General features: G+C 45.2%; 1 long non-coding RNA gene across 1 annotated transcript in view; it reads left to right on the forward strand.

Moving 5' to 3' along the window:
- The first annotated feature begins 2388 nt into the window (after nucleotides 1–2388).
- Nucleotides 2389–27025, forward strand: part of Pvt1 (Pvt1 oncogene) — a 223391-nt gene continuing 198754 nt past the window's right edge. The window contains exon 1 of the long non-coding RNA NR_185124.1: nucleotides 2389–2563. This is a non-coding gene — a long non-coding RNA (Pvt1 oncogene). The remainder of the gene's footprint in view (nucleotides 2564–27025) is intronic.

A 27025-nucleotide genomic window follows, 5' to 3' on the forward strand; every position in this document is an offset into this window, starting at 1 on the left:
ATGCTATGATTCCATTTCTTGTCTGAAAATGACTTTAAAATAATAATATAAAATATAAAATAAAATAAAATATAAAATATAATAATATAATATAAAAATAAAGTATATAATATATAATAAAATATAAAATATGACAATATAAATATAATATAATATAAAATATAAAGTATATAATATATAATAAAATAATAATAATAAAAAACAAAGAAAGGAAGGAAGAAGAAAGAAAGGAAGGAAGAAGAAAGAAAGGAAGGAAGAAGAAAGAAAAGATTGAAGGCAGTGGTAGCCCACTCTTTTAATCTCAGCACTCTGGAGGCAGAGGCAGAGGGATCTCAGGGAGCTTGAAGGCAGCCTGGTCTACAGAGAGAGTTCCAGGGTGGCCAGAGCCACACACAGAAATCTTGTCTTAAAAACAACAAGACAAAACAAAGGAAAAGATAGAATTAGAAGCGGATATATTATAATGTTTGTTTTGGATAGTAGTACTATTAAAAATACTTTTTTTTCCCTGTGAAATTTGACTGGAAAAAATTTGAAACATTCCATAAATGGAAATCCCCACTCCCCAAAGAAAAAACAGCCTGGGCAGAAAGCCTTCGAAGAGAATGCTTAAAAAATGCGATAAAGATGCTGAAGATGCTCTCCATCACTTATGGTGTCTGTAGGGGCTGGGGTGGGGAAGGAAGCAGTTTTCTTTTAAGGGGCTGGCCGGTACCTAGGAGAATGACATGCTCCTGTGACGTGAGCAACACAAATCGGGGGCGGGGGGGGTGTCACAAGGGTGGGGAGGATGGACATGGGAGGATGTGGGAGTGTGATTGGAGCGCATTATGTGAAACTCCCAAATATTATTTTTATATTAGGTTACGGATAAAATAGTAGTCTAAAATTAGAGCAGCCAGAGTTCTGTCCCAGGGAAGGGAGAACTGATCAAGATTAAAGATGAGCCTGGTTGAAGGTCTTCAGTCGTTGGGGGTCTCGTGTACAGGACTAACTGCAAGGGGCAGGTAGCATCTTCAGGGATTTGGTACTGAGGTTGGCTTTAAAACTGGGCCTCTGAGTGCCTGTGCTTGCCGCTTCCCCAGGGCGCAGCAGGTGGCTTGGGGAATGCCTGAAACATTGAAAGCATCTACATCACCCTATGTAGACTAAGAATTCAGAACCATCTTCACTCTCTAGGAAGGAGATAATCTGAACCCAGAGATCTGTTTGGTCACTCGCAGGGTGGAAACCAACCAAATACGGCGCGATTATCCGTGCATATCGCGCTGGCACACACGAGAACGATAATTTTTCTCTTCAACAGAGAAATCTTCGTATGGCTAAGAAGTAATGAAAAGAAGAAATTGAAGGCAACATAGAGGGACGGAGAAGGCAAAGACTCTCTGAGAGGTTGAAATAAAGTGAGGTATAGTGTTTTGAGAAAAGAGTGGGCCTGCATTACCTTCCACGATCCTGATATCACCTAGTTACGTGTCCCCGCTTTATAGGACTCAAGTTTTCTTCTAGGATCTGAGTCTCCCTCATCTTTTTTTTTTCCCTTCCTTGTTTTTGTAGCAGGCTGTCATGCTGGACTGAATGGTAGTAGTGATTTGCATCTGTTCAGTGCGTGATTTAATATAGATAAAAGAATATCGTAGTATACGCGTGCCTTTCACACCAGCCTTCTTTCTTTGCAGAGGCTTTTGAACATTTGAGAGGTTAGTTTAATACCCTGTACGGACCAAGAGTGGAGGATGCTGCAAAGACAGGTGGTCCTCTCAGTTCGAGTTTGCTTAGTGCGTTCTCTCCAGAACTGCAGATGATGAATGGTACCCAGGAGTGCTCTCAGATTTGAGTTCTGAAATAGAACAGACTCGGGGGGGGGGGGGGCTTCTATGAGAACTATCGACCTAATTCCTGAGCAGTTTGGTCCTTTTAATTCATTCGAGTTTTCTTCTCTATTTAAAAGTGGGAAGTCTGCTAGCCTTCAAGGTGAAGGGGGATGGGGGTGTCTGCCTTAGAAAGGAACAGTGGGAGGGAAGCCAGCTATCACCTGGGCATAGCCCCAGGCTGTGTGGGACCAGTATATGACCTAGGTTTGAGTGTGGCCGGAACCCCCAGTCCAGGGCTAACAGTGTGCTCTCTACTAGTGCCATCTGGGCACTAGGCAGCCTCAGTGGCACGCCACCACCACGCGGTTCAATTCTCAGGCTCGGTGCCCCTTCATTGCCTAGGACAGCAAGCAGAGTGGGGAGCTGGATCCCGCAAGCCAGGGACCTTCAGATACCAGGAGACCCAGGACACACGCGGCCGGCCTGGTGGCGCGCGCTTCTCCCCCTCCCCCGCGGCCGGGAGCGAGCCGCCGTGACGTCACGGGCCACCCGCCAGCCCCGCGCTCTACCAGGCAGAGCGCGTGCGGCCGCCGAGCACATGGACCCGCTGGTCAAGCGGGTTGTACAAGGCCAGAATGAAGAGAAGCTGCGAGTCAGTATGGAACTCAGAGGTCCCCGAGTGGATATCCACGTGGAAAGGATGTTGGCAGCCCGGGTGACCTCGGAGTCACGGCTGGATCCACCCTCCCGTAAGTTCCAAGTTTATCCCCTGGAAACTCTGGAGCCCAGGGATGCACAGTCTGGATAGAGGAAAGTGGCTTTTGCATTCCCACGAGCGTATGTTAACCTTGAACTTTTCCTCATCCCTAGACTCGAGATTGCCAGAGAGTTTGGGTGTGGGTGAGGAGTGTGGGTGCAAAGGAGATTACATAGAATGGTCTTTACATAGAGGTAATTCTGGATTTATGCACTTGATCAAAAGCCCGTTTCCTCATGTCTAAAAGAAAAAGAGACGCCCCCTGCAATCTGCGCAGATTTGGGGCCGCTGATGTGGTTTGGAGGCCTCATTTATGAAACTGGAAGTCTGAATCTAGTGATGCTCCTTCCATCCCTGGCCAGCCCTCCTCTGAGACACCCCCTCGGGGCAGAAAGAAGGTGATCTAAAACTCCGTGGCATGAAACTTTCTGTGCTTTTGTATTGCATTCCTGTGTTTGTTGAAGGCCCCCACATCTTCATCATTACTAATTCTTTTGGGGTAGGTTGTTGCTTTAACGAGATTGGCCCTTTCTTGGCTAATATTTTCTGCTGTACCTATAAGTGGTGTGGGAGAGCTGTACAGACTTCCAGGAAGCGCAGCCATGAAGCTACATGTGCCTATGTGGAGACATATCATGGATTTTCCTATGAGTTTACTGGTGTGCAATAATCTGTTCTTTTGAGCTCTTCAGGACAATCTAGAATCTTAGGAAGGAGAGAAATCACTTAAGAGAGTCTAGGGAGAAGTAAGGTTTCTGTTTTCTTTCTGCTCTTGTGTTTTTAAGGGACTGATGTCATTTGGCCCAGAGAAAGCCATGAAGAAGTGTGTGTGTGTGTGTGTGTGTGTGTGTGTGTGTGTGTGTGTCTGTGTGTGTGTGTGTCTGTCTGTGTGTTGGGGAGGGCTAAGGATGCAGGTCTCTGTTTAACTGCATGTGGTAGGATGTTGCAGGCCTGTTTTGCATATGGGCAGTGACAAGTTTGGGCTTGTTCACTTGCACAGTCGTATGGTCATAGCTAGTCCTTCTCAAGCTCTAGCCAGTGGCAAAGCGTTTGTGTTTCAATCCTTGGAACTCCAAGTGGGACTTCTTAAAAGATTTATAAGGAACAAAGATGTCAGGAAAGCAGAAATACACACGGACTCCATGACTAGAAAAACCTCGTGGTGGCCTGCTCTCCGGTGCTTGGAAGTGTGCTAGTTACATCTTGGAGGTAAGGATGTGCCTTAAGGTTGTTTAAACTCAGCTAGGTTCATGATGGATTTGGTGAAACGTTAAGGCTGGGTTAGGGCATTATGGGTGTTAGGGACCCACACTCCACGCTGTGAGGGAGTGACTGGGGTTACCTTGTTGTTTGCCTGGTTAAGCGTGGCTGCTTCTTGCTGCTGTACCTATTAAGTGCAGAGTTTTGCATAAACCAGTTTCTCTTGAAAAGTAGAAGAGATAATTTTTTTTTTTTTTGTTTTGATTGATTCTCTTCCACTCATCCTGATCTGCTTCGGTGACAGCAGTTCACAGAACTGGAAAGATCTCTTTTTTCTGATTCTGATGATTTGTGTTATTTGCCCTCTGAAAGTCTGCTGAGTTCTTGCCATCTCCACGGATCCAATTCCTGTCTTCTTTTAACATGGAAGGCTGGCAGGCAGTCTTCCTGGTTGCTGAGGCCTATGTCTGCCATGTCCGGAACCTTCTGTCTGCCTGCCTGCCTGCCCCATGTAGCTGCCATCCTTAGTCATGTCAGCTGTTGACTCTCTTGGACCACAGTGACCTTCGCTTCCATTTTGTGCAAGTGGCCCTGAATTTGTTCATATTAACGGCAGACAAGCCTTTTCCTGGGGATTCTGAGGACCTTGAATATTTGTTGGACTCTACTATATACACGTGTACACACACACACACACACACACACACACACACACACACACACGCTCTTAAAACTTTCATAATAAGTATGGTCTATGCATCATTTTTACCCCCCTCTCTTCCCTGCAACTCCTGATGTGACTCCCAACCCCCTCAAATCCCTTACTTCTTTTTAAATCACACATAAACACAGTGTATATAAATATAGGCTGCTTAGTTCATTTAACATTGCGTGTGTGTGTGTGTGTGTGTGTGTGTGTGTGTGTGTGTGTGTTTAGAACTGACCACTTGGGATTGGATAAGCTATCAGGGACTCACCCATGGAGAAAACTGATTCTTACTCTTTTGACAGCCATTAGCTCTTCCTTGAGGGGTAAGGCTTTGTGAAGTTCGTCACATTCACATTGGCATGTAAGCTGGTGTTGTGGTGGTCCCTGTTCTTTAGAAGCTGAAAGGAAGCCAGCAAATGGCTATACTTGGATATATTTTAGATGGCATGTAGTCTTTGCATGTAATGGCTTGTTGTTTTGTTTTTCCTCTAGTTGATTGCAGATATAGCGTTCTCATGTTCTGCATTGTGCTGAACCTCCCCCTCCCCCCGTTTTTTCCTAATACCAGTTTGTGATGTCACTAAGAGTCTGGGACTTAACTTCCATGGTATATCTTATGCTTGTGTTAGCATATTGATTTAAAAGGAGGGGCAGAACATAATCTAGAATAAGAATAACCAGGCTACTGAGGTACATCCATAGTTACAAGTGCTTTCCACCAATGTGCGCGCGCGCACGCACACACACACACACACACACACACACACACACACACACACACACACATAAGCCTTTGGAGCTAGGTGTGGTTCATGCGTATAATCCAAGCATATGAGAAGCTGAAGCAGGAGGATTATCGTGAATTCAAAGTCAGCCTTAGCCGCAGGCCAGCTTGAGCTACAGTGTGAACCTTGATGTTTCAGGGACTTAAATATCAGAAGAAGAAAACCATCAAACAAACACACAAATCAGATTCTCCTTGGTAGAGTCCTGCGGACGACTGTGTTTGTATATTTTTAAAATGTACCAGTTCTATGTCTCATAATAGGCCACGAGGTGAATCCTGCCACCAGAATACTAGCCAGGGCTGAGGGTGTTTAACTTTGGAGATCAGAGCAGATGAGGGGTTTGGGGTAATACGGCTGTAGATCCCATGAGTCCTTTGGTAGGAGCCTTGATGATCTGATTTGCTTTTCTGGCTGTAAGGAGCAATACCATAGTCACAGTATCTAACTGGAACAAAGGCACTAGTATGATGCTGACTTTCAGCCTCTCGAGTATGCCAGGCTTAGTCTTTATATTTGTACTGTCCACAACTCTGCAAACATACTTAAGGGAAAATGTCCGACCTTCATGGAGTTCTTTTTATGGGTAAGGCTGTGTGTGTTTGTTGTAACCTAAGCTGGCCTCGAACTGGCATTCTCTCTGCCTCGGCCTCTCATATATTGAAGTAATAGGTGGATTCCACCATATTCAGACTGGTTTTTAAGTGTTTTAGATATAGCATTTTATTTCAGTCTCCCAGCAGTCTCATAAAATATCTATCTATCTATCTATCTATCTATCTATCTATCTATCGATATGATATGATATGATGTGATATGATATAATAATGTCATCAATTTAGACTAGGAACACAGCTGAGGGTTAAAGGTATCACCCCAAGCCAGGTAACTAGACAGCAACAAAGCTAATAGGATTTAGATCAGAGCTGTTTGGTCACCTTCAGAAGTCAGAAGACAGCGAAGAACCAAGTAAAAGATGGCCCTTGGCCTTGAGCAAGAAGCCTGAGTATACTCCACCTGCGCACCCAGCTCAAGAGCACGTGGGAGCTAATAGCTTTTGACTCGATACCTTTGCTGCCACACAGCAGGCTGAGACAAGATACCTTTGCTGCCACACAGCAGGCTGAGACAAGACAAAGGTTCAGTGCTGGAAGAGTTCCGGGGCTGTCGTCATGGAAGGGGTGTGCTGGGGCTCGGCGGGAGCCTTGGGTGGGGAGAGGTGGGAAGGGTCAGGCAGAACTTGTAATCAATTTGCAATTGGAACTGTCCTGGCACCCTGCTTGGCTCTGTGGCAAAAATCATACTACTAGCACCGCTACTGGGATTGAATTACTGTTGACATTAGAGCAGATGGAAACTCGGCCTCCTTGATATCACTAACACCTTTCCCTTTTCCTGGTGCTTTCTGAGTACCAGTTTATCCGCTTAGTGATATTCAGGCACTGATGTAGGGACCTTCATCAGAACAGAGATGATGATGGCTTTCCTTGCATGCTATCATTAAGAAAAAAAATGCTGGCTAGTTGGTGTGGTCTTGGAGTCCAAGCGTGCCTTCCTTCCATCCTCCCCTCCCTGTTCTCTCCCTCCCTTCTTTCCTTCTCTGCCCTTCTGGGAACCCATCCCAGAGTATCAGGCATGCTAGCCAAGTCCTCTCCCCTTTACCCCAACTACCCTCTTAGCCCATGGCCTTATATTAAGGGTCTCTGTGTAGTCTTGGCTGTCTTAAGTCTCTACGTAGACGGGACTGGCTTTGAACTAACACAGATCCACCTGCCTATGCCTCCAAGTGCTGGATTAAAGGCATAGGCCACAATGCTCGGCTTCATGTTTGCCTTTTGAGGCAAGGCCTCCTGTATTTCCAGGTTGACTTGAAATTCCTACTCCTTGGGCCTCTATCTCCAGGGTGCTTGCTGCGATAATCACTGATGTCACCACATTCAATTCATTCTCCTCCCGCCTAGAATTCTGTTACTTTGGCTCATTTGTTTATAGGCTGTCCTTTTTTCTTTGAAAGAGATTTATTTATTTCCATGTATATGTGTGTTTTGTCTGCATGTACGTACGTGCACCACTTGTACCAGGTGCCTGCAGAGTCGGAGTTGTCAGTTGCCGTATGGTTGCTGGGAATCGAACCCGGGTCCTGGAAGAGCAGCCAGTGCTCTTCGTCACTGAGTTGTCTCTTCAGTACTGGTTAAGTGTTTTTGAAGCCAAGGCTCTCCCGAATGCCAGCTAAGGCAGCTGCAGCAATTCACTGCCTCCTGTTTTGATTGGTGGTGGCTGAGGCCTGGGGTGCTGTTCTATTTACCCACCTCTCTTCCTTCATTAACCTTAAACTTCTTGCAATATCTGGTGTCTACACAGCCCTGGGCCTTTTGGGAATCAGGTTACACGTAAGAACTGCTCCCCCTTCTCCCCTCAACCTCCCCCCCCCCCCCCCCGCGCCCCAGGAAAGGGGAATTTTCTGTCTCTTCTGTTACTGCCGACCAGTTGTGAGACAATTTCAGAGTGTAGGAAGTGTAAGAAAAGGACACTTTAAAAAGGGAGGAAGCCAGAATGCTGCAAGATGCAGCTAGGGCCATTTAAAGGCCTATATAGATCCCAGGTACTTTGAGCAAGTGTATCACCTCAGTTTCTGTTTCTGTAGAATGGAGTGATGGAGCACTGAGCTGCTGTGAGGAGGGAAGGATCATCAGAGAGAGACCTTACAGGGCAGAGGGCCTGGGACCAGCAACAGTACCGTTCCACATCCGAGCACGGGTCGTGAGTTGGCAGTGGCTTCACCACAGCTGTTCATCGGTAGCTCTGGCTGAAATAAGGTGTGAGAAGAAAAGCCAGTCTGCTGCAGAGCAGTCTCCTGAAGTGCAGAGACCGTAGGGTGCACCCTCAGAGGTCCGACTGCCTTGCACACAGCTCAGTGGGCCAGCAAGCATATCTTCAGCTATGGTATGGGGAGGACAGTGGTTCTGCCTGCTGAGGGATGGTGCCCAGCTCTCAGTGCAGCAGTTAGCCCTTGAGTAAAAGCCTTCACCACTGTTTATTATTCTTTAGGCCCATTTGCCTGTGAATCAGCCTGGCCATTCACTTGCTGCTCTTTTGAGTGTGGATGGAGTGACTCATTCATTTACTAAGCACATGCTGGGTGCCAGGCACTAGGGTAGCGTCCGGAGAACTAGCGAGCAAGAGGACAAAAATATCTACCGTCGTATGGCTTCATTTTCAAGGTTACCCAAGAGAACAGGGCGGAGGGAGGGTGAGCATGACGGGGGAGCCATGGTGTCAGTGCCACGTGGGCCTCGAATCCTCTTCTCAATAGCTGTGGTGTGCTCAGCATGTGTCCGGGCAGGCCTGGCACACAGTAGGCACCATGTAAGTAGTTCTTGCTCTGTTTATCATTGTTATCCTGCTCCTTCCGTGGCTCCTTATAAAATGTCCATCTTCCATTCTCCGAGTTCCTTTATGGAGTTTTACTTTATTTATAATGTTTGCCTATTTTTCGGGGTAGACTGCATACATGACTGTCTTTTCCCAGTAAATGGTTAAACCCTGTGAGACTGAAGACTCACACTCGTTCATGCTGCCCTTCGTTCTCATGCACATGGGATCTATTCACTGGAGGCCAAGTCTACTCCAATATGTTTCTGAAAGAGTAGAACTTATAATATGGCAAGGTGAGACGCGTGAGGAATTCAGCACGCAGTAATGACAGTTATTGGTATCTGTGAGGGTCACAATTGCTTGGAGCCCAGCTGGGGAACACTAGCATCTGGAGGGCTAGAGTGGAGTGGCCTGGGGAAGGGAGGCTCTTGGGATAAAGCAATTCCACAGAGAAGCTTGTGTGCTAGTGTGGGGCTGTGTATTTTAGCCCCTGAGGAGAGGTCAGGCAGGCCCCAAGGTCAGAGTAGGGTGAGACTTAGGAGCTGCAAGAAGAGTGGGAAGGGCCTAAGGAGAGTCAGGTGACAGTGATAGAAACAGAAACCAGAGCCACCGCTACATACAATGCCTGTCAGAAACTCTGCAAAAGCTCTTATTGTTTGTGTACTAGAGGTGGCTGAATGGAAGTGTATTTGAGCACATGCGTGTATGTGGTGCATGTGGAAGCCAGAGGACATTCCTGAGGTGCAATCTACCTTCTGTTTGTTTGCTTAAGACAGGATCGCTCATCAGCTTGGAGTTCATTGGCTAGGCTGCAAACAGGTCTTTTTTTATGTTGGTCCTATGATTGCAAGGCCAGCACCTAATTGACTGAACCCTTTCCCTAATCTCTCTTTCTCTCTTCCTGAGACCAGGTCTCATTATGTATACAGTTCAGGCCGAAATCACTATGTCACCCAAGCTGGCTTGGAACTTGTAGCCTCAACTTCCCAAGTGTTGTGATTATACACTTGTAACCAGGGCTTCTGGTTGAAAGCTCTTTATCTTTTTCCCAGTGGTTCACTGAAAGGTTTTAGGTGGCAATATGATTCTATTAAACTTAGCTTTTGAGATAAGAAGAACGTCAATGGGACTGGGGGAGGGCCAGCTGGAAGTGGAGCGTGAGGAGCTGGTAGACACACCCTGTAAGTACTTCTCTAGGCGGTGAGCTCTTGTTGGGGGTACAGGACTGAGCTGCCGACTCTTCCCTGGAGATCCCAGCATAGAAAACTCCACCACGGGGTGGGGATTTAGCTCAGTGGCAGAGCGCTTGCCTAGCAAGTGCAAGGCCCTGGGTTCGGTCCCGAGCTCTGAAAAAAAAAAAAAAAAAAAAAAGAAAACTCCACCACCCAGCCCAAGTAGCCCGTGTCCAGGAATGAACTTGGGATGTGCCCTCTGTTAAATACATAGGTTTTTGAAAGCACACCCCCAAAAAGGATGTAAAATCTGAGTGATCCAGTTTAAAATGTTGATCATGTATTGAAAGGGTGACATTTTAGACTGCCTTGGGTTAGGTGAAATATGTTTTTAAAGTTAATCTCATCAGTTTCTTAGGTTTATTTATTGTGGCTACTGGAAAATCTAAAATTATACTTGGTGATATTTCCATGAAACAGGTCTGAGGTGTGGGAACATTTAGTGAGTGGCAGGCAGACAGGCAGGCAGGCAGGCAGGCAGACAGGCAGACAGGCAGGCAGGCAGGCAGGCAGGCAGGCAGGCAGGCAGGCAGGCAGGCAGGCAGGCAGCGGATTCTGCAAAGGTGAAACCTTACCTTATATCAAGATGCTTCCAGGAGGCTTGATGTAGCGCAGTTTTAGGGTTATTGGGCTTGCCTAAGGCCTGGCTTTGACTTCTATCTAACGATGAGCTAAGCATACCAGTAATTCCAAAAGCCGGGAAGTAAAGCTGGGAGATTCAAGGTCATGCCCATTTACAAATTGAATTTGTGGCTACTCTGGGATACAGAAGACTTTCCAAAAAATAAGACAAAACAAAACAAAATTTAAAAATCCTTTTAGGAGAGAGCAGAAGGGTGGAGGTAACTGCTGGCACATTTGAGGGGAGAAAGCAAGCAGGTGGATGGGACCATGAATCTACTGTAGCAGAGAAGTCTGGCCCAGGACAGGGAGAGACAGAGCTGGTAGGACTGACCATTGAGCCGGCGGGTGCCTGGGTCATGGGGTGTTGAATGAAGACAGGAAATGAAATGTCTGTGGGGAAGTAAGAGAGTGGAACACTGTCCAGGTCAACAGTGGTCAGGCCGATTGGTGTGAGGCTGTCAACGCGGGACCTTTCGTTTTTGGTTTGTTTTTTCATGACAGGGTTTCTCTGTGTAGAACTCTGTAGATCAGGCTGGCCTTGAACTCAGAGATCCTCCTGCCAGTGTCTCTCTAGTGATAGGATCAAAGTCGTGTGCCACAGACACCTGGTTGATATGGGACCTTTTAAGTGTCTCAACAAAAAACAATTTCCAAGATTCACATTTAGACAGATGTTTTGTGAGCCTGTGGAAGGTGGGCTTCAGGAGCAAACATCTGACTTGGGAATTCTGGAGTCTCGGTGGACATAGCTGTGATTAGGAAATTAAAAGTCTCTTTATCGAAGAGGGATGAACTTGTCAGAATTGGAAGGAGGGCTGGGCACAGCTCAGTGTTAGAATGCTCTCCTACCATTCTTAAGACCTTGAGATCAAGCCCCAGTAAATTCTACCCCCATCAGGGAGGAGAGGGAGGAGGAGAAAAAAAATCTCTGTGGGAGGGGGAATCGTCCCTGGCATTTGGGGCTTGGCACTAAAGTATGTACAAGTCATGGATAAGGCCTGGAATGGATTGGAATACCAGCACCTCCCGATGGCAATCTACTCCCACCAAAAATAGACATAAAATTGAAAATTTTCTTCAATTATCTTGGTTTTGTCTTCCCGTTGCTTTTTTCTTAGATACTTGTAGTTACAATGCACACCCAGAGCTGCTGACTTCTTGCTTGTTGCTGCTCTGTCCTACACATTCCTGAGTGCACCTATGTGCTGGTCCCTTGACTTTATTGGCTAAGTAGTATAGAGATATATTCTGTGGCTGTTTCGTTGTTTAATCTCTCCTTTGATTTGAGTCATTTTATTTAGTTACCGAGCTTTTAAATGCTTATATATATGGATTTTTCTATCCTCAACAAATCATACAGCTAGAGTTTTTCTGGGATTTTAGGATTTTAAATAAATTTACTGTTTTCTGGAGACATGTAATATTGTTCTTTGCATGGTCTTTTTACTTGTCTTAAACATTTAATGAGTTACTTGCTAGAAACATGTTTATCTTTATCATATGCACCCTCCGGTCTCTAGCTCTCTCCCTGTCTCCCCCATCTTTTTCAGATAAAATTTTCTAATGTACCCCAGGCTAGCTTCAAGCTCCTTAGGAACTCTAAGCAAGCCAAACACTTACGATTTTCCTCTTGCAGCCTCCCAAGTTGTACACCTCCCAGGCCTGCTTCGCTGCACACCTAGCTCCTGGGTTTTTCTTCACCCACACTTCATCCGCTGATGTTTAGAGATACCTGTCGTGTGCACAGTGCTCGGCAAGGCCTTGTTTCATTCAGGAGTGCTCAGAGACATTGTGGTACTGAGACTTAAGGGACTTATTCATGTAAGAGAGATGAGCCCGGAAGCATATACATGCATAGAAGCCACATATAACAAAGCAGGGAGCAAAAGGGATGACTAATATGTACAGATTCCGAATTTCACTCATAAAATCAGTTTTCTCGAAAAGAGGGTTTTAAGAGGAGACTTCATCCTTTTTTTTTTTTTTTTTTTAAACATACACCATGTTTTGGTAAATGCAGATAGTTTAGTAGCACTGTCAAGTCAGATTGGCTCCCTTCACCTAGGAGCTTCCACGTGGTTTCCCTCCCTAAGTGGTTTGCCCCGTTGCACTGGAGGAGGAGCGCTGTGCTTCATGACTGTCCCACACTGTGTGAGGCCCCTCCTCCAGTTGAAGGATGTCTGGGCTACTCGTAAGAAGTATGTGTTTCACATCTTAAAATTTGCCGGAAATAGGAAGTCTGACTCAAGTGTTGGCGTGCTTGTGTGACACAGGATTCTGGGGCCCGGTTAGCGAGTGTGTGAGGTCACTTCACAGACCAGCTTGGCTTTGTGTCATGAAATTGGAAACACATGTACAGCCCCACGCAGAGGTACATTTGAAGATTCCCAGCTTGGATCTCCGTTCTACTTCAGGATGCGTGGAGAAGGATGCGGATGTGGGCTGGGCTAGAAGGGTGCAGCATTTTAAGGCTTCACCTGGGGATGAGTGAGAGGGAGGTGCTGGTATTGAGTGCCAAAGCCGCCTTCTGCTTTTTTTTTAATGCATTCTTTCCTTTCCCTTCTTTCTCCCCCTCCTCCTTTCCTTGTTTCCTTGCTTTCTTTTGGGGAAGATTTTAAATTTTTCTTTTAATTTTCTGAGATTACCATATAATCACATAATTTTCCCCTTTCCTTCCCTTCCTTGAAACTGTCTTGTATACCACTCTTTGCCCTCTTCTAAATTAATGGTCTCTAAATTGTTGTTAAATACATATATGTATATGAATGTGTATACGAATGTAGAAGTACATATACGTGTGTGTGTGTGTGTGTGTGTGTGTGTGTGTGTGTGTTCCTAACTATATAAAAGCAATTTGCCTTGCCTGTGTATGCTACTTGTATGTATATGTTCTAAAGGCTGAACTTTTGGTATTGGATAAGCAGTTGGTGTGTTCTTCCCTAGAGAAGACCGTTTTTCCTGTCTCAGGCTTTCTTAGTAGTCTTTTATATAGGGTGGGGCCTCATGGGCTTTATTCTACCAACATTATCATGTTGTTTTTGTCCTTTGTGTGTTAGTCACGTTGGAGAATGGGTGTAGCTTCTGACTTTTCTAGGAGCACAATCTTACGAAAAACCCACTGCTTTACCACCATCCTACCCATTCTTCACAGTGAACCCTGAGCCTCAGGTCAGGGAGCTCTATTGTAGATGTACTCTTTGGGACAAGGCTACAGCTTTGAATTTTGACTGGCTATTTTTTTTTTTTTTTTAGGGTCTTTGTCTATTGCAAAAAGAAGTTTCCTTAAAGGAGGCGTTGAGGACTACACTTATCTGTGGGTAGAAGGACAAATGTTTTGAACGTAGTTAGGGATCGTGCTGATTTAGTAGAGCAGCAGTTATAGGGGCTCTAACAAGATAAGATCTATGACTTTACTAACCCTGGGTAGGTTTCCAGTACAAGGCACGGGTTTCCTCTTGTTGAGCAGGTCTTAACGTCCAATTAAAGAGCTGTGGTTACCATTATGATGTCCATGCCACTGTTGCACTCCTAGGCTTAATGAACTCTGCTGGTTGTCATTTGCGGTTTAGTGGTGTCATAGCTGGATAGGACTGTTAGTTCTTTCCTCCTTTGAAAGCTTGTGTTCAGGGAGGAGTTCAGGTCAATTCCAACTCAGGGGCATCTAGGCCCCGCGTATGTATTTGCTATCTTCACGTGAAGCATAATCTTGCTCTATGGCTCTGGCTATCCCAAAATTAACTCTGTAGGCCTTGACCTATCAGAAATTCCACTGCCTCAGCCTTCCGAGTGCTGACATTATTGGTGTGCATTACCACATTTCAGTTTGTCAACTTGACCCAAACTATGTCACCTGGGAAAAGTCACCTTAATTGAGCAATTGCCTTCACCATTAAATTATAAAAATATCCCTGGGGTATTTTCCTAATTGTTAATTCATAGAGGAGAGCCTAGATCACTGATACGGATACTGAAAAAGATAGCTGAGGAAAGACATGGGTAATAAACCAATAATCCGTGGTCTTCCATGGTCTCTGCTTCAGTTCCTGCCTCCCTGTACCAGTCTTGATGGGGCTCTAGTTTCCTTCTGAGTGGGCCCAGCTTCTTTTTATGGCTCCTGGCTTCCCTTGAAGATAGGTTGGAACCTGTAAGCCAAATAAACCCTCTTTTTTTCTATGTAGGTTTCAGTCAATGTTTTATTATAGTAGCAGAAAGCAAACTAGAACAACACATGTTTTAAAAATTATATTTTTTTAATTGACATAAAAATTGTATTTATGGAGCAACATGTGTTATTAAGGCATGTATAGACATGTTTGAATCTAATTAGGCATACCTCCTTTAGATACCGATCATTTCTGTGGGAAAACATGCAAACCTTTTCTTTTGGCTTTTCTGAAATGTATCTTACAATGTTGTGTTATTGAATATATCCATAGTTCCAGCATACAGAACACATTTCTTCCATCTAATTGTGGCTCTGGGCCTAGAGGCTTAGCCTCACTGACCTCTCTGCTCCCCAGCATCTGATGACCACCATTCTACTCTCAAACTCAAGGACATCGACATAGGTGTGAGATCATTCCGTATCTTCCTATGCCTACCTCATTTTACTTAACACCATGTTACTTTAAATGCTGTTCAGTAGACAAACATAAACTGGATGTCTCGGTGTCCACTCAGATACCTAGCACTTGGGAGGTGGAGACAGGAGCATCAGGAATTCAAGCTCAGTTTCAAGTACGTAGAGAGGTCAAGGCCAGCCTGGGCTAGATAAAACATTTATCTCATTTTTATATAAATATATTTATGAGAATATAGACACCTATACATACCATGTGTACATTTTGAAAACATGTAGAAAAGAGGAGGAAAAAATGGGAAGCAGATATGACAAGCTGTCATGGCTGTAAATTGTAGCTTCTTCATATGTATGCTTCATAGGCAAAGAGAACAGCACATTCGAAGGCCCCGAAGCAGGGGAAACCTGGGGGTTATTCAGAATGCCAAGTGTGCATTTAGGGTGAAATGGATGGGTCTGTGGGGGCAGGGCCAGATCTAGGTGGGGGCAGTTCCATGTATGGCTACCCTTCAATGTTCCTCCATTCTTTTGTGGTTTTTTCCTGTCTTTTTCCTCGGTGGGCTTCTTTCTCATTGCTAAGTTGAGAATGGATTGGCCAGTTAGGGATAGAAGCCAGAAAATTTGGAGAGAATAGTTATCTGGCCGGAGAAGAGTAGAGAATGAATTCAACGTCCATTGGAATTAGAAAGAACTTCTGTTTGGATGGTAATGTTTGAGTCTAGATTGGCCTGGTCTGTAGCTAGAGCCTTTTAAAACCACCTGACATCCTGTACATCCTGTCCGTTGTTTTGCCCTGAGGAATGTGGCTGAGTTTGAATTAGGGCAGAAGTGAGATCAGAATGGAACTTCAGATATGCCTGCATATTCTAGTTTATGAGAGAGAGAGAGAGAGAGAGAGAGAGAGAGAGAGAGAGAGAGAGAGAGAGAGAGAGAGAGAGAAATGGGTAACACTCTGGTTAAGTTCTCTGGTTAAGTATTGAACTTTTCTGAGTTTCAATAGAAAAAGGAAAAAGGCCAGTGCATGGAAAGTCCCCTGGAGTTTATGAGAGAGCCTTTGTCCCGACCAAGCTTGTTCCAGAGCTGGGCCCCTCTTAAGTCATGACTCAGGAATTGAGTAGCATTGTTGGGAACCTAGCAGTCAGTTTTGAGATTTTAAAGTCTTGTCTATATAAACCCTGCTTGCATTGAGTTCAGAGAAGCCTGAGGCCAAGGCCAGACTGCCCTAGCTGGCCAGACTGGTTAACGGCTGGAAGATACAGCCAGAGGGGCCTCCCGTTTCCTCCAGCAGCTGCCCTCTCCCTGGAGCCTGCCTGCCTTGCCCGGTCACTGTGGGTGACAGTCTTCCAGAAATGTGTACTGGGAGGGGGTCTGGGGAGGAGTTGGGGCTGACTTCAGGCCTTGGGTGCTGTTGCGTGGTCTCTGCTCTGGAGATGATTAGCTGGCTGAATCGGCTCTGGCTTCTGTGCTTCCGGTAGGGGCCAAAGGCTGTATTTCTTCCCTATCATGACTCCGAACATTCCGTACGTGCTTTTTCTCTTAGAAAGACATTCCCCGAATGCTTATTCCTTTTAAAAGGAAAAACAAAGATTTAAGAAAAGAAATTAAAGCCTGCGAGTGCAAAACAGAGAGATGTGTTTTAGTGGTAGTACCATACGGATGTACACCATCATGTAAGGGTTTTTGTTGTTGTTGTTGTTTGTTCTGTTTTGCTTTTGTTTGTTTGTTTGCTTGTTTTGAGACAGGGATTCTTTGTAGCCCTGGCTGTCCAGGAACTCACTCTGTAGACCAGATTGGCCTGGAACTCAGAGATCCACTTGCTTCTGCCTCCTGAGTGGGATTAAAGGTGTTGTGAGCCATCTCACCCACTATCAAGGGGGAATTTAAGAGTACATTTGGAAGCATTCTGATACCTGTGACTTGTTCATGAAACTACAATCCATACAAGCTCGGGGCAGCCCCCTACTCTGCTTATCAGGTGCCGGCTTCCTTTAGTTCAGGAAGGAGCCTCTTTTTGTATCCCTGCCCACTTTCCACGCTTCTCCTAGCAGAAACACACTTCGTCTAGCTGCCAACTGGACTTAAAATCATGTACTTAAAAAGTTTTTAATGGTTCGTCATTGTTATGGGGTGCCTGTTGCATATAGGTCCACAGTGGGTGGTTATTGAACTACTGAATGCATGGTTTATATCCTGGCCCTGCCCAGCTGAACTTTAGAGTCTGTGTGCTTTTGTCCTGAGGATGCTCCTGGCTTGGGTAACAGCAGAAGCAGCCAGCCAGCGTAGGTTTGAATCATTAGGAAGTTTTGGAATGATTGGATTCTTCCAGAAGCTTTATCTCTGCAGATGATTCTGAGTTTTATGCATCATAACCACATAACAATTAGCCAGTCTGCTCCTGGGATAAGAATTGATCATTTCCCACTTCCTCACTGAGGGAACTGCTGTTTTTTGCTTTCTAATGCAGTTTAAAGGTCACCTCTTCCAGGAAGTATGCAATCTTTAACCCCTAGCAGCTTCTAAGTGCTGACCTTAGAATGAACTGCAGAAGCATCATGCCCCTGCAGGGCTGCAAGTCCACTCAGGAATATGAGCAAATTATATGCAAATATCCCAGGTGAGCCCGTAACTTACCGTACAATAGGAGACATTGATCGTGCAGTCTTCTCCAGAAGGAACAACTGTCCTTTGAGGAGTGTATCTTCCTACTTATGCTAACAAGGATGTGAAGGCAGAGCTTTCTGTCTTTCCAAGAGAAACCTGAGCTGGGGCTAGTGCTAGAGTGCATCACTTGCTAGGGAGCACATGAGGACCTGGGTTTCCTCTTCGACATCCCCACTACACCAAGGGAAAAACTATAAGATGAGGGAGCTTTTAAAATATAAAATCTCGGGGCTGGAGAGATGGCTCAGTGGTTAAGGGCACCGACTGCTCTTCCCGAGGTCCTGAGTTCAAATCCCAGCAACCACATGGTGGCTCACAACCATCTGTAATGAGATCTGATGCCCTCTTCTGGTGTGTCTGAAGACAGCTACAGTGTACTCATATATATAATAAATAAATAAAAAAAAATATAAAATCTCTTGATTACTGCTGTGTGTGGTAGCACTGGGGAGGCAGAGGGAGGGAGCTCGTAAGTTCGAGATTAGCTAGGGCTGTACAGTGGGAGACTGTATTAGTTACTCTTTTGCATTGCCTCAGTCAAAAAGTTGATGAACGTATAGTAAGGGGGGAAGGGAGGTTTGGGGTTAAGTTTGAGAGGGTGCAGTCCATTGTTGTGGGAATAACATCGCTGCACAGGAGCACGGGGCAGCTGGTCACACTGCATCTGTAGTCAGGAAGCGGAGAGATGAATCCTGGTGCTCAGCTCCCTTTTCCTTTTTAAGTCTAAGACTTCAGCCAGTTGGAATGGTGCTGTCTGCATGCAGGGTAGATCTTTCCATTTCAGTTAACCCAGTCTAGAAACGCCTTTGTAGGTTTTGCCATAGGTCTGTCACCTAGATGCTTCAAGCTGACAATGAACAGTAACCATCACTCCTCACAGGAAACGAGATATAGCGAACCCTCTCCTGATTTCAACTATGTTCAAGTCAGGTTTTCAGGGAAGTCGTAGGACAAACAAATGTTGTGTGCTAGTAGACTGCAGTGCTCAGATTATAGTGGCGCCCTCAGGTTGCCGTAACCCCTTCTGTTGGGACTCTCTGTATCTCCAGAGCCCTTCAGCCAACAGCTCTCATGGTGAGCATGCCCTACTTGGATGGCTGAGGACTTGAATGCCATTTTGGCCCAGCACCTCCTGACACAGAGTCAACAAATCTTTCTTTAGAGTTATTTGCCTACAATTGAGCCCTTCCTTCCGTTTCCTCCATACTTCCAGGAAGAGCTGGAAAAGTCACCACTTCCTACATTCTTTTCTTCCCTCTCTGCCTTCTCAACACATACTGACTGGTTCTCTGTTCCTGTTGTGTGGGGCGTGGGTTATCATGAGTTTCTCAATGGCTCTGTGACCTTTCCCTTGCTGGCTGCTTAGCCACTGAGGATCTCACCTGGGGACCAGAATGACAGTCACATTTCTCTTCACAGACAGGAAGAGATTATAAGAGGATTGCTTGAGGAAGAAAACCAACCTGATGTCCTGAGGAGAATAGCAATATGTCATTTTATGCAGTTTTTTTTTTTTCTTAAATCTACCATTTTATGGAGTATTTTTTACCATCTTCCGGTGAGTTGTAAGAGGAAATTGGATAGGGACACAAAGGGAGTAGAGCTTGACAGGGACCGGGATTTGAGATTGTCAGGGGGATAGTAAAGAAGAATCTGGATGTTCCTGGAAGGTCCAGCCTTTGTCTTTGAGAAAGGTGGAGTAAGAGAAAGGGCAAAGAGGAGGAAACTGTGTCATTAACATAGTCACAAGCTGCGGGCTTGCAGAGGTAGCTCAGCAGTCAAGAATGCTTAGTGTTCTTACAGAAGACCAAAGCTCTGTCGGAAGCACGCACATCTGGCATCTTAAAATTGCCACTGCCTCCAGCTTTAGGAACGTCCAACACCCTCTTCTGGCCTCTGTCCACATGACATACATTCACACAGATGTACAGGTACACATGAATGAAAAGTAAAAATAAACCTTAAGAGAGATAATCACAATCTGCCATTACTTGTATTGCTAACAACTCTAATAATATGGTATTCAGATGTTAACTCTGTTAGTATTATTGGTTGAGGCCACAGTTCCAGTGGTGCAAACCTGAAAGCTAAGCTATTTGTGAAATGAGGCAGGAAGAATTTGAGACCAGCCTGGGCTACTGAGTGAGCTCAGGGCCAGCTTGGGGTATCCTAGCAAAAGTCTATTTCCTGTTACCCTATCCTCTTCACTCACCCTCTTTTCTTTTGTTCATTCTTTTTTCCATGTAGTACAATTCAAATGACTTTGAGGACATTCATTGCACAACCTTCCCTACTAAATATTACTAGAACCTTCTTTATTATCTCAAACCGAAAGTCTATCCATTAAACATTTTCACTTCCCGGCCAGCTGTGGAAACTGCTGTTCAACTTTGAGTCTAGGACTCAGGCTACTCCCTTATACCGTCTCGGTGAAATCATTTAGCATTTGTTAAGTGACTGGCTTTGTTCACTTAGCACGGTGTGTTCAATGGTCTCAGCTGTTCTGAAGCATGTATCTCACGTTGATTCTTTGTGGAAACTGCCCAAGTATTTTGTTGCATGTATGAAGCACAGTCCTTTATTCATTCGTTGGTGTGTTTGGCTTTGCGTCCACCCTTCAAAGACTGTGAGTGATACTGCTTTGAACATGGATTACACATTGCTATATTAGATAGGAATTTTATGCCCATTCCAGGATCATTTATTCACTTACAGTTTTGACACGGGTCTCACCCTGTAGCCCAGGCTTGTCTCTGACCTTGCCATCCTCCTGCCCCAGCACCCCAAGTGCTTAGATTACAGGTTGCAACCATCTGCCTGGTCTCACTCTAGTTTGATTTGTATTTCTCTAATGAGTAGTGATGAGTGTCTTCCTGTAGCTCTTGGATATCTGAGTATTTTCTGAGAAACTTTTGTTGTTATTGTGGTTATTGTGTTATCTAAGTTCTTTGATGGCAATTCCTTCCCAGATACATGAGTCTTGATATTTCGTTTCCATTTTCTGGGCTGTCCTTCTAATTCTCTTGAGAGTGTCCTATCCCATAATTGTAAAATCATTTCAGTAAAGTCATTGCTTTTTCTCGAGGGTGTCACACATCATAAGATAGCCTCAAACTTACTGTGTAATCAAGGACAACCATGAAGTTCTGATCCTTCCTCTTCCTCCTAAGTGCTGAGATTATAGGTATATGCCATCATTTGGTTTTATATGATACTGGGGAATAAAACCCAGGACTTTGGGAATGTTTAACAGGTAATGGAGCTATATATTTCCTCAGCCCTTCATTTCTAGTTTTGATAATCTTGGCTACCTTATGGTTAATTTTGGTATGAGAAACCCAGTTAAGCTATCTCACCTGGTGTCAGGGCCCAGGGCTTGTGACCTTGGCTGTGTTATCCTCTAAGACTTTAGCCTCCTGGCCTTTGTGTCAGGTATTTGCACTATGCCTAGTACTATTCAGCTGTGCAGTCCAGGGTGGCCATGAACTCAAGACTCTTTGCAACTTCAGTCTCTTAAATGCTGGTGTGTGCTACTAAGCCTAGTTTGACCTGTACATCTTATTCACTTTCTAGAATCTCTTTCCAGGGTGCTGTTGGCCCATTTTGCATATATAAGAGCCTAGCATCTCACTTGTACTTGGCAGAGATCCGATGAGAGCAGCTCACTTACCCCTGGACATACACCCTGTGCATGAAGTAATCTGTTGAAAGCTTTCCCCATGTTGTTCTAGATTTCTAGTAATCACAGACTCTCTAAGTTGGAAAGGGACTTCTGGCTCAGTTGTTTGTCCTCGTAGATTATCTAAAGGGATATTCTTGGGGGGATGGTTTAGAGCACAGCTCTATAGTTGAGAGCCTGAGTCTCCTGCATTTACCTCATTCTCTTATTACCTTACTAGGCAATGAAATTAACTGTCTGGGATAGTGTCTACCACTAAAGACAAAACTAGATACTTTTAGTTTTAGATTGTGTGTGTGTGTGTGTGTGTGTGTGTGTGTGTTTGTATGTCCTTTGTATACCATACTGGCCTTAAATTCAGAGATCCGTCTGCCTCTGTCTCCTGAGTTCCTGAGTGCTGGGATAAAAGGCATGCACCACCACACCCAGCTAGTTTTAGATTTAAATGAAATAAAGTTACTGCCCAGAGAGTCACTGAACACTCCCTGTGCTGTCTGAAGATCACTTTCACATTTCATGTAAAGACCTGAGGTTCACAGTAGAGCAGATGCAGCTCCCAGGGGCTCAGCCCTGGCAGCTCTACAGTTTACTTTCTCCTCGAGGTGGGATCAAGATGGCGGGCAGAGTCACAGTTCACTCAGACTCTGTTCTCTGCTGTTCCGGGATGGCACTTTCCCCTCCTCCAAGTTTCCAGTTTCATTCAGGGCCTGTAGTGCTGTGAGGTGTCTCCTTCTAGGGAGTTCTGAGCTTGGTTAACTCCCATCTGAAACAGATCACCTACCAGTAGCTGAATGGGGGAAACCCAGCCCTTCTGGATGTCTCCTGGGCATGAAATACCTGTTCAGTTCTGATGCTGCCACCTGCTTGACATTCCACACCGCGGGCTCAAATTGCTACCTATCTGCCTTCCAGAGAAGGACCCAATTTATCCCCAGAACCTTACTCATTTGGCTCTTGCTTCAGGCCTTGAGACTGGGCCTTTACACCTGGGGTTCTGGTCAGAGACCTGCAGCTTTCTGATGGTGAGAGACAACCAAGTGTCCTTAATTGTCCCTGTGTGTTAGAAAGCAAAAGAGCAGAGCATCATGGGGGAGATCCTGGTCTTTAGTTAACTCAGGGTTGCTCTGAGAGTTTTTCTATCCCTTCAAACTCAGGTCTAGTCACTTGTCTTTTCCAGGTTCACTCTCCCCATTCGTAAAGCTAGTTCAACCTTGCAGTGAGTTAAATGAGATTCCAAGCACTTAGCAAGTATCTATTGGCGCCCAGAAGGTAAGCATTCAATAAGCACTGACCATTGACACCCTTCTTGTCTTTGAGTCGCAGGTTATGCTTACTGGGGTCTGTGCTGATGATAAAGAGAATTTACTTTATCTTTGCTGAATAAGGAAGTGGATTCAGAACTGAATGCTCTGTAAATCTCACTCATTAACTTCCGGTTCTCCCTTCCTTGTCCTTAAATCCAGATCCAGGAAGTTGAGTCTTAATGAAACCAACCACTTACTTCCCCTTTGACCTCCATATCCTCCCTCTCACCTCAGGTCAGTGTGCACAGACCTGGCTGTAGGTTGATGTTGCCTCTCCCATTCTAAAGGTGGAGGCAGGGGGCTAGATAACTTCCCAAGGCAAATCATCAGCTGAGCCAGAGTCAGAGTCAGAGTCAGAGTCAGAGTCAGAGTCAGAGTCAGAGTCAGAGTCAGAGTCAGAGTCAGAGTCAGAGCCAGAGCCAGAGCCAGAGCCAGAGCCAGAGCCAGAGCCAGAGCCAGAGCCAGAGCCAGAGCCAGAGCCAGAGCCAGAGCCATTGGTGCCTGGTTTTAAAGTTTATGTGTCTTCAGTGGTCTGCTCTCCTGCCTTGAGGCAATCTCTATCTCTGGAGCTCTGGGACTCAGATTAAAGTCACCAGCACAGAAAACCTCTGGGCATCAGTGTCTTTATCATGGTCCCTGGGGCATGTGTGCTGTGCAATCAAGGAGGCCCTTTTCGTGAGCTGAAACATCAAGACTGGATTGGAAGTTTGCAGATCCTATCAGCTATCCTCTGTCAACTCCCCGTGCACATTCTTCATTTTTGTGGAAAGCCACTACGTGTCAGTCTAAATGGCAGTGCTTGAGTAGGATTTGGGACCCCTTTGCTTTTGTAGAGATGCCCCTGTTTTGGGGACTCCCATGGGTTCTGTTCTCTTCCAGTTCAGATTCTGGGACATGCGTCTGAGTTTAGAAAGATCCAGGGGGTGAACCATCCATAGCCAACTTTGTCCAGATCTTTGAGAACAAAGAAATGAGATTGTGCCTCCTGGGACTTTAGGCAGAATGGGTTGGACTGGTAGCAGGCTCATGCCAGTAACTCCTGTAGGCCATGGGCAAAGGGAACTTGTACATACCTTCTATTCCACACTTCAGATAGCAAAGTTACATCCTTCTTTCATCATACAGTGGAGATTCTATGGAGGAAAGGATGTTTGTAAGAATGAGACCTGGAATAAGGAAATGTCCATAAAGGAATGTTTATAATCTTGGTCTAGATAGAAATCCCAGACTGCTCTTAGACACCATAGCTGTAGCTCCTTAAGACTTGAGCCTTTGACTAAGACTAAACTTTGATCATGCCCAGATTTGCATGCGCCTCATTTATGTGGCAGAGAGCCACACTAACCCCAGACCTGCACACTGGTGAGTTTTCAGTACCCCAGCCACTGTCCAGTGTCCTGCCCTGTTGCAGAACTTGAGAAACTGATGATGTATTCTTTCTGTTCTGGTTTAAAGGATGAGTTAATTCACTTGCCACTCCTTCATTTCTACCTTAGTGGGCATGACTATTCCCCTACAATTCCTTCTGTTGGGGTCATAATTCATGCCTTTTAAGGAAAAGCAGGCAGCTCAGCTGTGACGTGTAGAAGCTTCCAGATGCTCTACTTCTGAGTAGCAGAAAAGGATGCATGATGGGGTCTCCGTAAAAGCCGATATACAAGATGGGCCATTAAGTTTCAGTGGCTTGCCAATCTTTCCCAGGGGAAGTAGCCCTTGGATCTCTCTACAGGGAAAGAAGCAGCATTTCAGAGAGAGTCTTCTTAGATAACTTGAAGAAACATTGTCTGGGGTGTTCTGAAGGGGCTGAACACATGTTAGTTTTGTTAGCTTCAACCACTCATGCAGAATGACCTGAACCTGACAGTAGAAGAAAATGGAGACATCAAGGTCACCATCATGTCCGCCCAGAGACACTGAAGCCCAGGGATTTGGGGTTAGTTTAACCGTAGTTAAAATTCTGTTGCCCAGCATGGTAATCACAGTCTCACATGGCTGTGGAGGATCTAAGAGGCTTCCCATCTTAGATCAGGATTGAACAACTCTCTGTATATAAAATATACATTATATTTTGTAGACTTAGAAAAAAATACAGCTACCTTAAATTTTTATTTCATATTGATTACATGTTGAAATGAGATTTGTGTGTTCTGGAAAAAAGTGAAATATACTGACAAGATGAATTTTACTTGCATATTTATTACTGTTTTTTAATGTAGCTGTTTAGAACATTGAATTACATATGTGGCTTGCATTCTATCTATATCTGTTAGATACTGGCAAGCAAGACTGATAACAATATAGAACATCAGTTTTGTAGTGTATGCCTTGCATGACCTTATATAGCAGACCTGCCAGGTCCACATCAGGTTGCCTAGCTTTGAGACAAGGCTCACACAGGATTCTGGTAGTGGTATTGGTTCAGATGTTTACATTTCATGTGCTCATATGCAAAGTGAGTATAGCAGTAGTATCTGCTCCATGGACTTGTAAGGGTTACATGGTATAATTCATGGAACGTACTAGAGTCGGGCCAGCTTGTCAACTCAGTGAGTTTTAGTTGTCTTAGTGGTTATTTTGGTGGTTATTAACTCCAAACCCAAAGATACATGGGCGGGACAATCTAATATATGGGAATCAGACAAGGAAAAAGAGCAAGGAACCAATGCAGTGGCTCACACTGATAGACCTAGCTCTTGGGAGGCAGTGGCTAGAAGGTTAGGAGTTCAAAGCCAGCTTAGCTACATAGTAAGTTCAAGGCTCTATGGTGCGACAAGAGACACTGTCTCAAACAAAACAAATCAAAACAAAGCAAAGCAAAGCAAAGCAAAACAAAACAAAACCCAAGCAATAGAGCAGTGCGTAATGCTTCTCCCGAGCTTGATAAATGCTGAGCCTGTTGGGCCAAGTAGGGAGTTTGGACAGCATAGTTCGGGTGGGTGGTGCCTGGCCCACTCTCATATAGCAATGCCTGTGTGCCAGGAACCTTTGCTTTACTTAATAATGCCCCTGAAGTGGGACCATAATGTTGCAATTTGGATGTGCCACAGATAGGCATGAAGTGCTTATTTTTGGTGCAAAGGTGAAAAGAAAATTGCACACCGAGGTTGCTGAGATCTGGTGCAGTTATTATTAATCTCCCACCATGACCGATGAATGTATACATTAACCTTTATCGTGAGGTATGAGTGTAAACATCGCACACAGATTGTTCTGCACTGTCTGAGCCTTCGGGTATGCACTGGGGTGTGGAATGCGCCCCTGGGGACTTCTTTGCTTGTTTATTCCATTAAGGTGTCACCCTCTCCATCTAGTTCCAGGATTCTCTTTGGGAGGTCTTTGCCCCCTGCTCTTCCTGCTTCCCTCTCCCCTGCTCCCTTCACTCCTCTCTGCTCCTCCCTTCTCCTCCTGCCCCCATCCCTCTGCTCCTCCTGCTCTCCCTGCTCCTCCCTGCTCCCTTTGCTCTACCTGCTCCCCCTGCCCCCATGCTCCCTCCTGCTCCTCCCTGATTCCCCTGTGCTCTGCAGACCCACTCCAGTATAGACAGACAGACTCTAGAATTTGTTTCCCTCTTCCTTCCATTCTAGCTTTCTTCCTGGCTCCTTCACTCACCTCATGTGTCATTTTGATTTTGGGATCATAATCTGAAAAACATAAGACAAAAACAAGCAAATTCTTCAGTTGATGTCGTATTTTACATTTGCTTGTTTTATCGAGGGCTGGGTCATTGGGCATGTTTTATTTGTTTTGTTTTTCTAAATAGTGCTTTTATTTATGATACCTATCTTGTTTTTGGTAGAAATGTGGGGAATGTTAAAAGCCTAAGGAAGAAAAGAACGAACACAGACCACTGTCGCCTTTTGTGACTGTGACCATATTTCGCGTGAATTTGGGAAGTAGAAAGTGAACGGTTATTATGGACTCTTCGCTTTGTGTAGTGTGCAGAGCTTGTGGCATCTTTCAAATGCGACGGTCATGTTGCACGATGCTGCTGCTGCCCAGGCTGGGCTCAGTCTCCTGATAGCCTCCTGCTGGGATGGCATGCATGAGCCACCATGTCCAGCTCGGTTTTCAGCCGTGTTTAAGGCTCTCCATGCACATGACCCTGTCATTTCCTTTTTCTGTTGTACCAATTCTACAATGACAGACATTTGTCCACCATGGAGTTGCCTTCCTGTGAAGGTGAGGCTCAGTACTGGGACATGTGACTGAGATGAAGCTGATGACTCATGGCTTCTCTCTCTCTCTCTCTCTCTCTCTCTCTCTCTCTCTCTCTCTCTCTCTCTCACACTCTCTCTTTCTCTCTCTC

Source organism: Rattus norvegicus, chromosome 7 (assembly GCF_036323735.1).
Source record: "Rattus norvegicus strain BN/NHsdMcwi chromosome 7, GRCr8, whole genome shotgun sequence".
NCBI lineage: Eukaryota > Metazoa > Chordata > Mammalia > Rodentia > Muridae > Rattus > Rattus norvegicus.